Here is a 13,497-nt window from a genome sequence, read left to right as displayed (position 1 = left end):
GGCCTCATGCATGCAAAGCAAGCGCTCTATCACTGAGCTACCTTCCTAGCCCTGGACAGATATTTTTCCTGCTTGTTTGCCCAATACTCTCTAACCATAATCCTCCAGTTTAAGGACCAGGCACCTGTCCTGCATGAACTGCAAGGTGTGTATTAACCTCTCAATAGATGCTTCCTGAAACTGTGATGGTATTTATGGCAACAACTTAACTTTTAATGGCTGTTATGGAATTTATTATGGACCATATTCTCAACTATCTTCCCCTTAGTGGAACTTAGCTCCTTTAATCTTAGCAAGGTGTAGGAGTGTATATCATTGTATTGTGATTTGTAGGAAGAAGGGTACTGGACTTCACATTGGTCTAGTTTACAGCTGTGAACAGCAGAGCTCTTAAGGTCCCTGGATGTATCCTCTGTCTACTGACTTCTGTTTGAATGAGGCTAGAAAACCATGAGAGTAAACTTTTGGCTGGAATAATAGCACACATCTGTAATCCCAGCACTGGGGAGGTTGAGGCAGGAAGATCTGGAGTTTAATGTCAGCCTGGGCTACATAATGAGATCCTGTTTCGAAACAAAAATGAAACAAAACCCCCAAACCCCAGAAGCTTCTGGGGTCAACTATCTTGACTGTCCTCTTTCTTTTGGGCCTGCCCTGCCCATGCTAGCTAACTATGCATTTATCCATTCAATCAACAAATCTTTGTTCAGTGTTTATTTGAACCTATCCTTCAGAACCTCTTGTGACCCTATAGGCCCTGGCTTATAATTATTTTCTTCAGCTGGTGTTCTACCCACAGCGTGTGAATTTGATGTCCTTTTTTTGGGGTCCCAGGCTTTATGTAACCCTGAGTGGTCCTGTCTTATGATCGATCATACTCCCATTTCCCTGCTCTTGGAAAAACTGGTATGCTTCTTATATTCTCTTTCTCCTGCTCCCTCCTCAGAGGAGAGAGGAACTTTCCAAGATGTCCTTCTTGAGGAACCTGGGCACAGATGTGTTGTGTGTCTGGGGAGTAATAGGGATAAGTGTTATTAGTAGAATTTAAAAGGTTTTACTTAGAAATTAACTTGACCAAATCCTAAGAACATGCTGGGATTACAGAAAAATAGGAGAAAAAGCATGGTATAGAATCAATTCCATAAACATTTTTTCCATTCCCTGAAGCTTAGTTTGATGAGAAAGAAAGCACTGCTTCTGGCCAATAAGGAGACTATATCATGCGTGTCACTCAGCTGTCTGCCATGATTGTGCTTAGGAAACACAATGCCTGGCTTAAAGAGGCAGCGGATTTAAATTAGCAGAATGTCAGTGTCTTTTTCTAGAAACAGTTACTGGATTGTCTCTTGTCTCATTTCCAGAAGCCACCTGTGACAGTGGCTGAGCGAAGTAGAAAGTACAAGAAGACTCATTATATTAAGCCTTTTGTTTTTGAGGATGATCATTTTACAGCTGGATTCTCTCTAGTACATGAGAAAAATGAGTCTACAGAAAACTTTGAGTTGGTTTGGCTTGCCCCAAAATGCTATTTTGACCAAAGGTAGGGAAGATAGTGGATGGATGGTTGTATTGATGCCCAGATATCTCTATCTGTACTGTTCACCCCACCTGCCCCCTGTTCCTCCTGTTCCCCCCAATTCTTCTCTCTCTCTTCACCCCCATTTGTACTCATGCTCTAGGGCCGGCCCTGAAGCCACTCAAATATGAGGTTATAGTGTTGTGGGCATAAGCCCTTTTCTCAGGTGTCACCTAAATCCTGCTTGAATCCATCTGCTTCCCTGGACCACATTCCGGGATAAGGGGCCTTAGTACTTTTCTCTTCCTTCTTCAACTTCCAGACATTTTTCCAGTTGTCTTCAGAAGCTTAAAAGACCCATGTAATACTCATACTATCTTTTTTTTTTTTTGCCAGTCCTGGGGCTTGAACTCAGGGCCTGGGCTCTGTCCCTGAGCCTTTCTCTGTGCTCAAGGCTAGCACTCTACCACTTGAGCCACACAGCACCACTTCCAGCATTTTCTGTTTATGTTGTACTGAGGAATTGAACCCAGGGCTTCATGCATGTTAGCAATCACTCTACCACTAAGCCACATTCCCAGCCCTCATACTACCTTTTAAAGTTTGGTTTACTTTAAAGAACTTAGCCTTACTGAAATAGGATTTTTTGAAACTTTTAATATTTTTTATCTTTAAGTAATTGTACAAAGGAGTTGCCATTCAACAAAGCAGTTTACAATACAATTTTAACACAGTAAGTAGAAAACTGCTATCAAGTAGAAGTTAACCCTCACAATAGATATAATTACGAAAGCAGGAGCTTTAGACAAATTAAGTCAAACAGTTTGATTTAGCACAGCATGGTTTACAGATTGGGCAACCCTCAGAATTAGCAGAAGCTCAGAGAGCTCATCTCCACAATACCACAGGTGGCCTTTGTGGACAGACAAAGGAAGTCAGGGACAGAAACAGCTTGATTATGGTTTGGCAATCTGTCTCATTTGACCATTTGAACTGTCCATTAACCAAAACTCAGCTAAGCTACATAGAACTTTATTTCAGATCTTAGGAACTATGCAGAAGACACAAGTTCAGATAACTAAATTCATGTCCTGGGAGATAAGATCAAGTGAGCCCTAATGTGGGCTTTGAAAGGGAGAAGATTTTTTTTTTTTTGGGTCCGGTCATGGGGCCTGAACTCTGGGCCTGGGCGCTGTCCCTCAGTTCTTCAGCTCAAGGCTAGCACGCTACCACTTGAGCCATAGCACCACTTCCCGCTTTTTTTTTTCTGCTTATGTGGTGCTGAGGAATCGAACCCAGGGCCTCAGGCATGCAAGGCAAGCGCTCTACCACTGAGCCACCTTCCCAGCCCCGAGATGGGGGTTAATGACTGATAGAAGATTTAGGATGTCCATGACACACAAATCAGATAGCATTTTCACATTCATTCTCAGCCTATGGGTATATGAAACAATTTAAAAACTGCTTTGGCTGGACCTGTAAATTAAGCGCTGCATACATAGCCTTTCCTCTCCTTTGAATCTATGCCCTTTGATCTGAACTATTCTCTGCAGCAGTCACTTTACAATCAGGAAAGACTGGATTCACTGATAAACATCTTATGACAAAAAATAAATTGTCCCTGAAAAAGGCAAAACCTTCTTATCATCTTCTAGAGAAGAACCAAAATCTATAGACCACCAGCCATGCCTTTGAACCAAGGCCATACTGTAACTGGAGACTATTGTAAATATGTCTACTTTTCACACTCCTCATACCCTTGAAGATAGTTGAAGGTGGTTGAAGATGTACTGAAGTGCTGTCTTCCCACGGCTGCCGTGTAACAAATCTCCTTTCTGGGTCCTTCACCATATCTCTATTTTGACCGAACCTAACATGTGACTCGTGGACTTTGGGCCTGGGCCTAAAACCTCAGTTTCCCAGGCACAGTGTCATTGTCTACTTGTTCTCGATGCCAGATCTCACATTCTTCAGTGGCAGCCTACATTATATCAAAGTCCTATCTCTCTATCTCTCTCTTTTTTTTCCAAAGTCCTATCTCTTTAATGGACTTCCTGTTTGGTTTGTAAAGCTTTTCTTATCTTGATTTGATCATAGTTTTCTTTTTGTTTTCATAGAACAGTCTGATTTTTTGACAGTACAGTGGTTTGAACTTAGAGTCTTGTGCTCATACCTCTACCACTTGAACCATGCACCTAGCCATCTTTGTTTTTTTTCTTTTTCTTTCTTTCTTTCTTTTTTTTTTGCCAGTTCTGGGGCTTGAACTCAGGGCCTGGGCACTGTCCCTGAGCTTCTTTTTTGCTCAAGGCTAGCACTTTACCACTTAAGCCACAGCGCCACTTCCAGTTTTCTGGTGGTTATTGGAAATAAGAGTCTCACAGACTTTCTTACCTGGGGTTGGCTTTGAACCTCAATTCTCTGATCTCAGTCTCCTGAGTAGCCAGGATTACAGGTGTGAGCCACCACCGCCCAGCTCAAAGTGCAATTTTAAATTACAGAGGGATGGTTTGTTTACCCTGTGATCTCTGTTTATTATAGAATAAAAATAACTGCCATGTATGAAATATTTACAAAATGCCAGATATTTATTGGTTCATTAGTTAGAGATTAATTGTATATTTAGCAAATACTTTCAGTACCACAGTTTCCTAATTGTAAAATGGCAATAAGAATGGAAAACAAGCTCTTCCCCTTTTCTGCCATTGCTGAAGCAGGAGCGGCCAAAATGAAGTTCAATCCCTTTGTCACTTCTGACCAGAGCAAGAACTGGAAAAGGCATTTCAATGCACCTTCCCACATTCGCAGGAAGATTATGTATTCCCCTCTTTCCAAAGACCTGAGACAAAAGTACAATGCCCATCCAGAAGGATGATGAGGTGCAGGTTGTACGAGGACATTATAAAGGCCAGCAGATTGGCAAAGTGGTCCAGGTTTACAGGAAGAAGTATGTCATCTACATTGAGCGGGCACAGCGGGAAAAGGCCAATGGCACCACTGTCGACATAGGCATTCACACCAGCAAGGTGGTAATCGCCAGGCTGAAACTGGACAAAGACTGCAAAAAGATCCTGGAACGGAAAGTTAAATCCTGCCAAGTAGGAAAGGAAAAGGACAAATACAAGGAAGAAACAATTGAGAAGATGCAGGAGTGAAATAATCTTATATACAACTTTTGATTAAAAAAAACTTCTTAAATGAATATCATTTGTTGTATATAAAAAAAGAATGGAAAACAAGTGAATATCAGTTTTATTCCTCAGTGCCACATAGGCAGAAAAGGCCTGAAGTGGCACTGTGTTTCAAGTGGTAGAGCATTAGCCTTGAGCAAAAGAAGCTCGGAGACAGTGCCCAGCCCTGAGTGTAAGCCCCATGACAGGCAAAAAAAATTTTTTGAAGAGCTTAACATTAGCTATTAATTCTCAAAGCAAGCTAGATGAGAAAGATACCATTGTGTGATCATTGTACAGAAAAGGAGCATGCCCTGCTAGCAAATGGAAGAAAGAGTTTTCAACTCAAGCAAGCTCTAGGACCCAGCCTTTTGAACACTCAGTGCTTCATAGAATTAAATGAGTTAACACACATAAAACAACAGTCGGTCATACCTTATGCTTCAGTTACTACTAGCTGTTACAATGAGTTATCCTTGCCTATTTCCTGGCTAGGGTGAAGTGATCTCCAATGGAAAACTTAGACTTTATGTACCAGGTCCCTTTACCTCGAAGTCCTTTTGTTCTTGGCTGTTTTTTTTTTTCTTCTTTTTGCTGGGGAAGACCAAAGTAAAAAAAACACTTAGTCTTGAATGACCTAATTTGAAAGGAGTTGCATTACAAAAATCTCATTATAAAAACTCACACTTTTTTCTTCTGAGCTGTTCTTCATTTCTAGTGTGTTCCTGGCATCGTGTCTCCATTTTAAATTATATGAACAGCCATCTGTCCATAGCAACTGGAGTTTTGAATCTCATGACAGCTTCACCAGAATCTAAAAGATATCCACTTACAGTGCTCCTATTACTCATTTGGAAGAAAATGGCTACATTAGATCTGTTGGGGAAAGCAAGATTTATCAGACATATGTAACAGGGCTGGGACTCACACTCACTGCTGGTTGGAACTGAAAAGGTTGTAAGATCTGGGCTGACACTGTTATTTCCTTACTCCATAGCCATTGAAAGGAATAAAACTTGAGCTTACAGCTGATAACCTAATAATTCCCAAGGGAATTATTGTCCTAGCTCCTTTATTTTTTTGTGGGGGGGGGGGGAGGAAAGGGAGAAGATTAGAGCTTGAAAACAGCTTGGAAATTCATTTCCAGTTTTGTTGACAAGATACCTGAAGGTCAGCATTCTGCATTTTGAGTGTGATGTGAAGTGCCATTCAGAGCATGGCACTGTGGATGTATAATGGATGAGAAACCTGCTTTTGTAATAATGATAGCATTTTTTCCCCCTTTCATTCATCCATTAATCAACTGCTGGCCTAGAAACCTTAGCAGCCATTCAGTTTATTTTTGTCTTAGTACTATACAAGATTGTTCTTTTTTATGCCTTGCCAGGAAAAAGTTGAAGTGAATTGTTTTGACATTAACTAGTAAGAGATTTCTTTAGTGCGTTTATCTTAGTATATACCTGAGAGTCACTTGAAGCTTTCTGGATAGTTTTTTTTGGGGGGGTGGGTGGGATGAGGATATGACTTTGATTCTAACAAACCAACTAGACTTTGGTACATGCAGTGTCTTTAGAATTTCACTGTCAAAAACCACTATTGAGAGCAGAAAATCTAAGAAACCATGATGTGAAAGAGCAGCCCAGGGTTGCAACTGATCAAGCTCATTTCTTTCTTCCCTCTGCTAATTGCTCTTCATTCTTAACTTTGAACTGTAGTCCGTGTGTGTGTGTGTGTGTGTGTGTGTGTGTGTGTGTGTGTGTGCACTTCCCTTCTAAAGTGGACACACTTTAGTGTGCAGAATAATGGAGAATTTTCTGCTAATTACTCTTCATTCTTAACTTTGAACTGTAGTCTGTGTGTGTGTGTGTGTGTGTGTGTGTGTGTGTGTGTATGTGTGTGTGTGTGTGTGTGCACTTCCCTTCTAAAGTGGACACACTTTAGTGTGCAGAATAATGGAGAATTTTGCTTTGACACCTAAACAAAGTGAATAAACCCCCTTAGCCTTTGCCCTTTGGCAAGTTCTACAACTGTTCTATGCTTCCTTTGTTTACTTTGAGTAGATTATTCCAGTCTCTAGATTCCAAAGCAAACAGGGATCTGAGAATGAGAGCCAAGGGTGGTGAATCAGGTGATGCTTTAAAACTTTCCATGTGCTCTTTGGAAATACTTAATTTGTTTTCAGATCTCACAGAAAGAACTGTCATCACAGATTTATAATAAACAATGGGAGATCCATGATTTGGGTATTTCATATGCATATGTGTGTACTTGCACATATTTATGCATGTATGCATGTGGATTGTGTGTGTGTGTGTGTGTGTGTGTGTGTGTGTGTGTGTGTGTGTGAGTATGTATGTGTGTGTGTTTATGAGAAAGAGAGTGGACTAGGGATCTGGGGTTAAGGCCTGGTGATGTCATTCATTAGCTCTGTGACCTTGATGCATTACTTGGCCTGTCCCAACCTTCTTCTTAGATGTTATATGAGATTTAAATCAACCAATGAAAAGAAGAAGCCAGAACAATGCCAAGCGCTAGTAATAAGTTATATATCAGAACATTGCCTTTTTCCTTTTGATTACTCTTTAGAAAGACTGCAAGAAGGGCTTTGAATTATCATGTTAGAAACCTCTGACTGAAACCATAGATGGATGATTTAAAACCTGGTAGGTCTAAGGACTGAGGATGTAGCTCAGTGGCTCAGTGGTAGAATCTTTTTTTTTTTTTGATTATGGGGCTTGACCTCAGGGCTGGGGCACTGTCCCTGAGCCTCTTTGTGCTCAAGGCTAGCGCTCTACCACTTGAGCCACAGCATCACTTCCAGTTTTTGAATAGTTTATTGGAGAGTCTCATGGGGACTTTTCTGCCCAGGCTGGCTTGGAACCATGATCCTCAGATCTCAGCCTCCTGAGTAGCTAGGATTATAGCCATGAGCCACCAGCACCCAGTATTCAGTGGTGGAATCTTGACCAGATGAGCAACACCTCAAAAACTCCCCAAGACCCCAAATTATTCTAAAGACTTACATTTCTGCCAAATGGTCCTAAAAATGGAAGTACAATGCATAAAAGATAGATCATGCTTGATATTTGTGACAAATGTAGGAACAAGTTTTTAAAGCAAAACATATTTTACATATAGAGAAATGAATGACCCAAGATAGATCTAACATTTCTATCTCATAGAAAGTTCTATTGGGCCTTTTTTTCATCACTCCCTGCCCTTTTCAAGACTAACCATTGTTCTGATTCTAAACTACAGGTTTACTCTGCCTTTCCCTGAAGCTCCCATGTACAATCATGTAGAACTGTGCTGTTTCTGGTATCTTTCATTCAAGATGATACTTCAAAGAGCTATCATGAGGATTAAATGGATCAGTGTGGACCCTGGTAAGTACTTTTTGTGGAAGTATTAGGTGACATTATTAGTAATGGATGATGAAAGTAAAAGTTAAAAATTAAACTGTAACTTAGAGACTATTTAAATATACCATTTATGCTATGGTCTGAGTGTGTCTCCCCCAACCCTCAGTTGTATGTTGAAACTTAATCCCTAATGTGATGGCATGTAGAAAGCACATCCTTTTTGGAAGTGGTTTGGTCAGGAGGATGGAGCCCTCCTTAGTTGGATTAATGTCCTCATGAAAAAGATCCCAGGTAGCTCCCTTACCCCTTCCATCATATGAAGTTATAGCAAAAGAAATGGCCATCCATGGACCAGGAAGCAAGTCTTACCTAACCAGACCCTGAGACAATCTGTGAGAAATAATTTTATGTTGATTGTTAGCTACCAGTTTATGGTATTTTGTCATAATTGCCCAAATGGAGTATGACAATTGGGAAAATCCTTTTTTAAACTGATGTTTGAGAATGGAAAAGCCAATTTATCCAATAACACTTTGTAGCACCTTAGGTAATGGTTTTGATGTCTGTAGACATTTCAGTTTCTGATCCTCAGTCTATGGAGATGTCCATTGAAATCTTCTTGGTATCTAATAGAGGAGACCAGGTTAAGAACTTTGGGAGGTCCTAGCATGGGGAAGAAGTAGAATTTTTTTTCTGTTGTCTGTTCTTACCTTGCCTCTCTATATTTAAGACAAAACAAAATACTAAACCATGAAAAGGTATAAGCCAGTCTAGGTAAATCTGATCCTTACTCCCATTTATTTTCTATTTTTAAAAAATAAAATATAAATTTTGACTTCCTGTGTCCCTTCCCCCCCACCCCCGGTGTGTTTGTTCAAACTTTTTTCAAAGTAATTTCTTGGGTACTGCTTTCTGGTGTTTGGTATGGACTTGTTCTATCTCTGTCTGGGGGAACTTGAACACTGTCTTCTACCTACAGAATTTTCCTTCTTTATTTTATTATTATTTTTTGGGTCCGGTCGTGGGGCTTGAACTCTGGCTTGGGCGCTGTCCCTCAGCTCTTCAGCTCAAGGCTAGTGCTCTACCACTTGAGCCACAGCGCCACTTCTGCCTTTTTTTTTTTTTTTTGCTTATGTGGTGCTGAGGAATCGAACCCAGGGCCTCATGCATGCAAGGCAAGCGTTCTACCACTGAGCCACCTTTCCAGCCCCCAGAATTTTCCTTCTGTGTTTATCTACATCCTCAGTCTAGAGTATGACCCCAGCTCAGCCTGTGGGACTGCAGCTGGGACACTTGTTAATTCAGAGCCCCTCATTTGTCAGATTCTAGGGCCTCTTCTTCCTGCTACTCTGTAGCACTGGTAGCCAGGCTTAGGGTGGTAGAATGGGTACCAGAGGTCTAGAGAGATTACAATTTGATCCTGAGCTGCATGTGAAAATCTGTCTTGTAAGAGTGACCCAAGAAGGTTTGGATTTGGGTCATACCTTATAGAATCCATCTTTTTCCCTGTTCTCAGATGAGAAAGTTGATGTGCTAAGTTGTCTTGGAGCCCAAGCCTATGTGACTAGCTTTGTTAGGGGACGGAAGGTGGGCAGTCCTTCAGCTACGAAGACAGTAGTTCCCAGGCAAGATTGCATATCCATTTAGTAGGCTAACCTTTCTAGCTTAGTCAGAACAATGGTGCAAGGAATGTGAGTCCTTTGGATTGTGATAAGGAAGAGGACATTTGAGGCCAATAGGTAAGGTTGTTCAGGGATTCTTTACTGTTCTCTTAGAAGCATTACCAGATAGGTTTCCTTTCTGTTTTGTTTCCAACCTGGATTATGTGGAGAGAAGTAAAAATACACATTAGTATACTCTTATTCACGATTCAATGTGAAATGACATTCAGAAAACTATAGGCTACAGAAAAGCAGATACCAACCCAAATAATTAGAATTAGTTATCATTAATGATTAATATGTAAGTCTGTTTAGGGAACTTACTTTATCTATGATAATCTTCATGGAATTTTTCTAAAGTTCATTGTCCCATCACAATAGATAGGACCCCAAATGGTTGCTTCCTGAGGACAGGAGAAGAAACAATAGAAATATATAGGAGGGTGCATATTTTAGAACATCCTGTGTATGGGGTTGTCTGTTTACACATGTGTTCTTTTTGAACTGTAAGCTTCTTAAAGTCAGAGATTGTCCTAATATCTGCATCACATCACTTAGCATGGGTTCCTGGTACATAGCAGGGAGACAAGGATATTGACAGATGAATGAATGAATGCGTGGATGAAGGGATGAGAAACATGGAAGTGTAAGAAGCAGAAGAGAAAGGTCCATGGACCAGAAAGGACTTGGAGGAGTGCTTGTGAGGAGTTCAATATACTGAAGTCAGTATATTGAAAATTCCATACTGGTCCATCTTCACTCAGTACTCAACCTTGGGCAATATGCTTAGCATCTCCAGGCTCCAAAATGATTTATAATGGTCCTTATTTTGTAAGATTGTTCTGAGTTACAATGAAATATTGGGTCCTGGGTTGTGTGTAGGGCATTACACTCCAATGAGGCAACCTAGGTTTCTAAGTAGAAATGTGAAAGTTGTATTTATTGAGAGATTTTTATGAGGTTTTGATGCGTGGTGTGGGGAATCTAGCAAAACCAAAGATATGTGAACATTCTGAGTTTAGGGAAGAGGTATTTGAAAATGTATAGAAAAATCTGAAAGTAGGAAATAAATCAAATTTCACTGGTAATTGAGGGGAAAAAAATGAGGAAACTGAGTGATTAATGTCATAAGCATACAAAGTTCCCTAGGGAAGACAATGGAATGCTTCTTTCAGATGGCTTCTGAGCAACTTTTGAGTAGTTTATTGAGATATTTATTTCCAGGGTTTGCTATTAGGAAAAGGCAGGAAATTGGTTCATCAAGTGATAAATTTAAATATTACTTTAAAATTTTAACTTTTGTGATTATCTTGAATGTTCACCCAAGTTGGTGCCAGACTTAAAAATGTATTCTACAATATATATGCATACTGAAATGTCCCATGGTGCCTCATTCTTATGTACAATTTTTGTTTTATCTATCAGTTAAAAATAAATTCAATTTAATTAAAAAAAAAAACACTGATACGATAGGAAAGCACTGCCTTGAGAAGCCTTGCTCTCTCCCTGGGTGCCTGTCCTGGTCCTCACTTCTATGCAGGTTATTTGCCTAGTTCTTTGGAACAAAGGTCCTTGAATTACTTCTAACCTTTCACTATTACAAATGGTGGCACAGAATCACCCTCTGCCTGCACTGGATCTCTGCAGACATCCTCCAGATATTCCCCAGAGTGGGATTTCTGGGCCAAGGGTAAATGTAATTGGACTTTTGGTAGACACTGCCAAACTGACCCCCTTAGAGCCATGTCATTTTTCACTTCTGTGAGCAATTCCCAACCCAAACAACATGTCGTCAGACTTGTGTCAGTGTCAAAGGTGAAACACATTTTCTCGGCATAGTTTCAGCTTGGACTCCTCTGATTTTGATCAAAGTTGATGTAATTAAGTCCATGTGGTTAATAGTCATGGTCACTTTTGTCTCTTTGATTGTGTAAATTGTGTATTCATATACTTCACCTGCTCTTCCTCTCTGCTTTCCTCTTTTTTTTTTTCTGCTATTTTAAACTTTTTGTTGCTTGAGCTCTAGAATAAAACTGTTTCGTGTTCAACCACATTGGAGCAGGCTCTACAGAGGGCACAGACTAGAAGGAGATGCTTCCTCAGCCTCATGGGTGAGCAGTACAAATACATAAAAAAGTGAATTATGGTTCTGAGTATATGGATGTATAAAGAAACAGAGTATAAGAAATAGAGTATGGAAAGTGTTATGGGCCCAGTGAGCTTGATTTGAAATGGACTAGAAGTTGAAAGAGGCGCTGTCCAGGCTGACAGGAATGTAAAGAGCAATACAGAGCTGGGCACTGGCTCATGCCTACAATCCTAGTTATTCAGGAGGCTGAGATCAGAGGATCATGGTTTGAAGCCAGTTGGGACAGGACAATCTATAAGTCTCTTATCTCCAGTTAATCACAGAAAAAGCCTGAATGGCGCTGTGCCTCAAAGTGGTAGAGCACTAGCCTTGAGCAGAAAAGCACAGGGACAGTGCCCCAGCCCTGAGTTCAAGCATTACAGCGACCACCACTACCAACAACACTAAAGAGCAATCCAGGCTGAAGCAACTATAAGATTCCTTGGTGCCACTCTGGCCTCAGCCCAACCCTCCTGGACAGTCACTTTGTGAGTGCGAAGAACTTGTACCCGGAGTACAGTAACTGGAGAAGAGTCTGACGTAAGCACCTGCAGAACTGTGAGAGTACAGGGCAGTGTGAGGCAAGGTCACTTTCACCCCCCTCTCCTCTTCCTTCTTCGGAAGGGTAAACTACAGTAGCATCCCCAAATCCAGTTCTTTCTGGGTCCCTTCCTTCACTGGTAGGGAACACTTGAACCTTCTCTTAACTCATCACTTTAAAGGAACTGATCTACCAGATCTGCTTCTGACTCTTTCTCTTGTGATTCCTTTGCTTCAATAAGCTCCGTAGTTTGTGACCTTCCTCATCTATTCTCTCATTGCCTTTTCTTTGCTTAACATCTTGACCCATTCTAAAGGACAATATACTAGAGATAATCTCAGTATTATTTGTCTGAAACTTGTCTTGCCTTCTAATTCCCTACCTCAATCTCTCTCTCTTTCAATTTAGAAAGATGGATATTAGATGGATACTATATTTCCTAGGATTGTACTAACAAAGTATTACAAAGTATTACAATCTTGGTGGCTTAAAATAACAGAAACAATTCTGGATGTGGGTGGTATATGCCTGTAGTGCTGGCCCTCAGGAAACTGAGGTAAAAGGATTGAGAGTTCCACGCCCAGCTGGGCATATATAGCCTCAAAAATCAAAATGATAAATTAATTTTCCCATGGTTCTAGAATCCAGAAGTTCAAAACCAAAGTGTCTTATAGGCACATGCTCTCTTGAAGGTTCTAAAGAGTTCTTTCATTGCCTCATCTGGTTTTGGGTAGTTGCTAGTAACTCTGGTGTTCTTTGTCTGATGACAGATTCTCAGATTCTTCATCCTTATTCGCATAGCCTTCTTCCCTTGATATTGTTCTGTATCGACATTTCCCTGTCTTTCTACAAGTACCAATCACGGATTAGAACTCATTCTAGCACAATAAGTCCTCATTTGAATTTTCTTTTTTCTAAATCAAGTAACAGTCCAAAATACTAACAGAATTTTAACACATCTTTTTGGAGTTACCACCCTACTGGTAGCAGATGCCTTACCATGGGTATCTTGCTTGCTATTTGTCAAAGTCATCCATTATTGGGTTAAGAACATATACTGAATGTATTAAATATATTAAGCCCTTCATTTACCCTTTAGATTGTGACTCTGGACAACTGACC

At 40.4% G+C, this 13,497-nt stretch overlaps 1 long non-coding RNA gene and 1 pseudogene across 1 annotated transcript in view; both read left to right on the top strand.

Annotated features, from left to right (window-relative positions):
• LOC122119118 overlaps positions 1–13,497 on the top strand; it is a 73,218-nt gene that overhangs the window by 48,032 nt on the left and 11,689 nt on the right. Inside the window, exon 2 of the long non-coding RNA XR_006149509.1 lies at positions 7,942–8,069. This is a non-coding gene — a long non-coding RNA (uncharacterized LOC122119118). The remainder of the gene's footprint in view (positions 1–7,941; positions 8,070–13,497) is intronic.
• LOC122119117 lies at positions 4,200–4,706 on the top strand (annotated as a pseudogene).

Source organism: Dipodomys spectabilis, unplaced genomic scaffold, assembly GCF_019054845.1.
Source record: "Dipodomys spectabilis isolate Male_0828 unplaced genomic scaffold, ASM1905484v1 ptg000163l, whole genome shotgun sequence".
In the NCBI taxonomy this organism is placed as follows: domain Eukaryota; kingdom Metazoa; phylum Chordata; class Mammalia; order Rodentia; family Heteromyidae; genus Dipodomys; species Dipodomys spectabilis.
The sequence above is the reverse complement of the archived record's forward strand: the minus strand, read 5'-3'. Positions and strand labels throughout refer to the sequence as shown.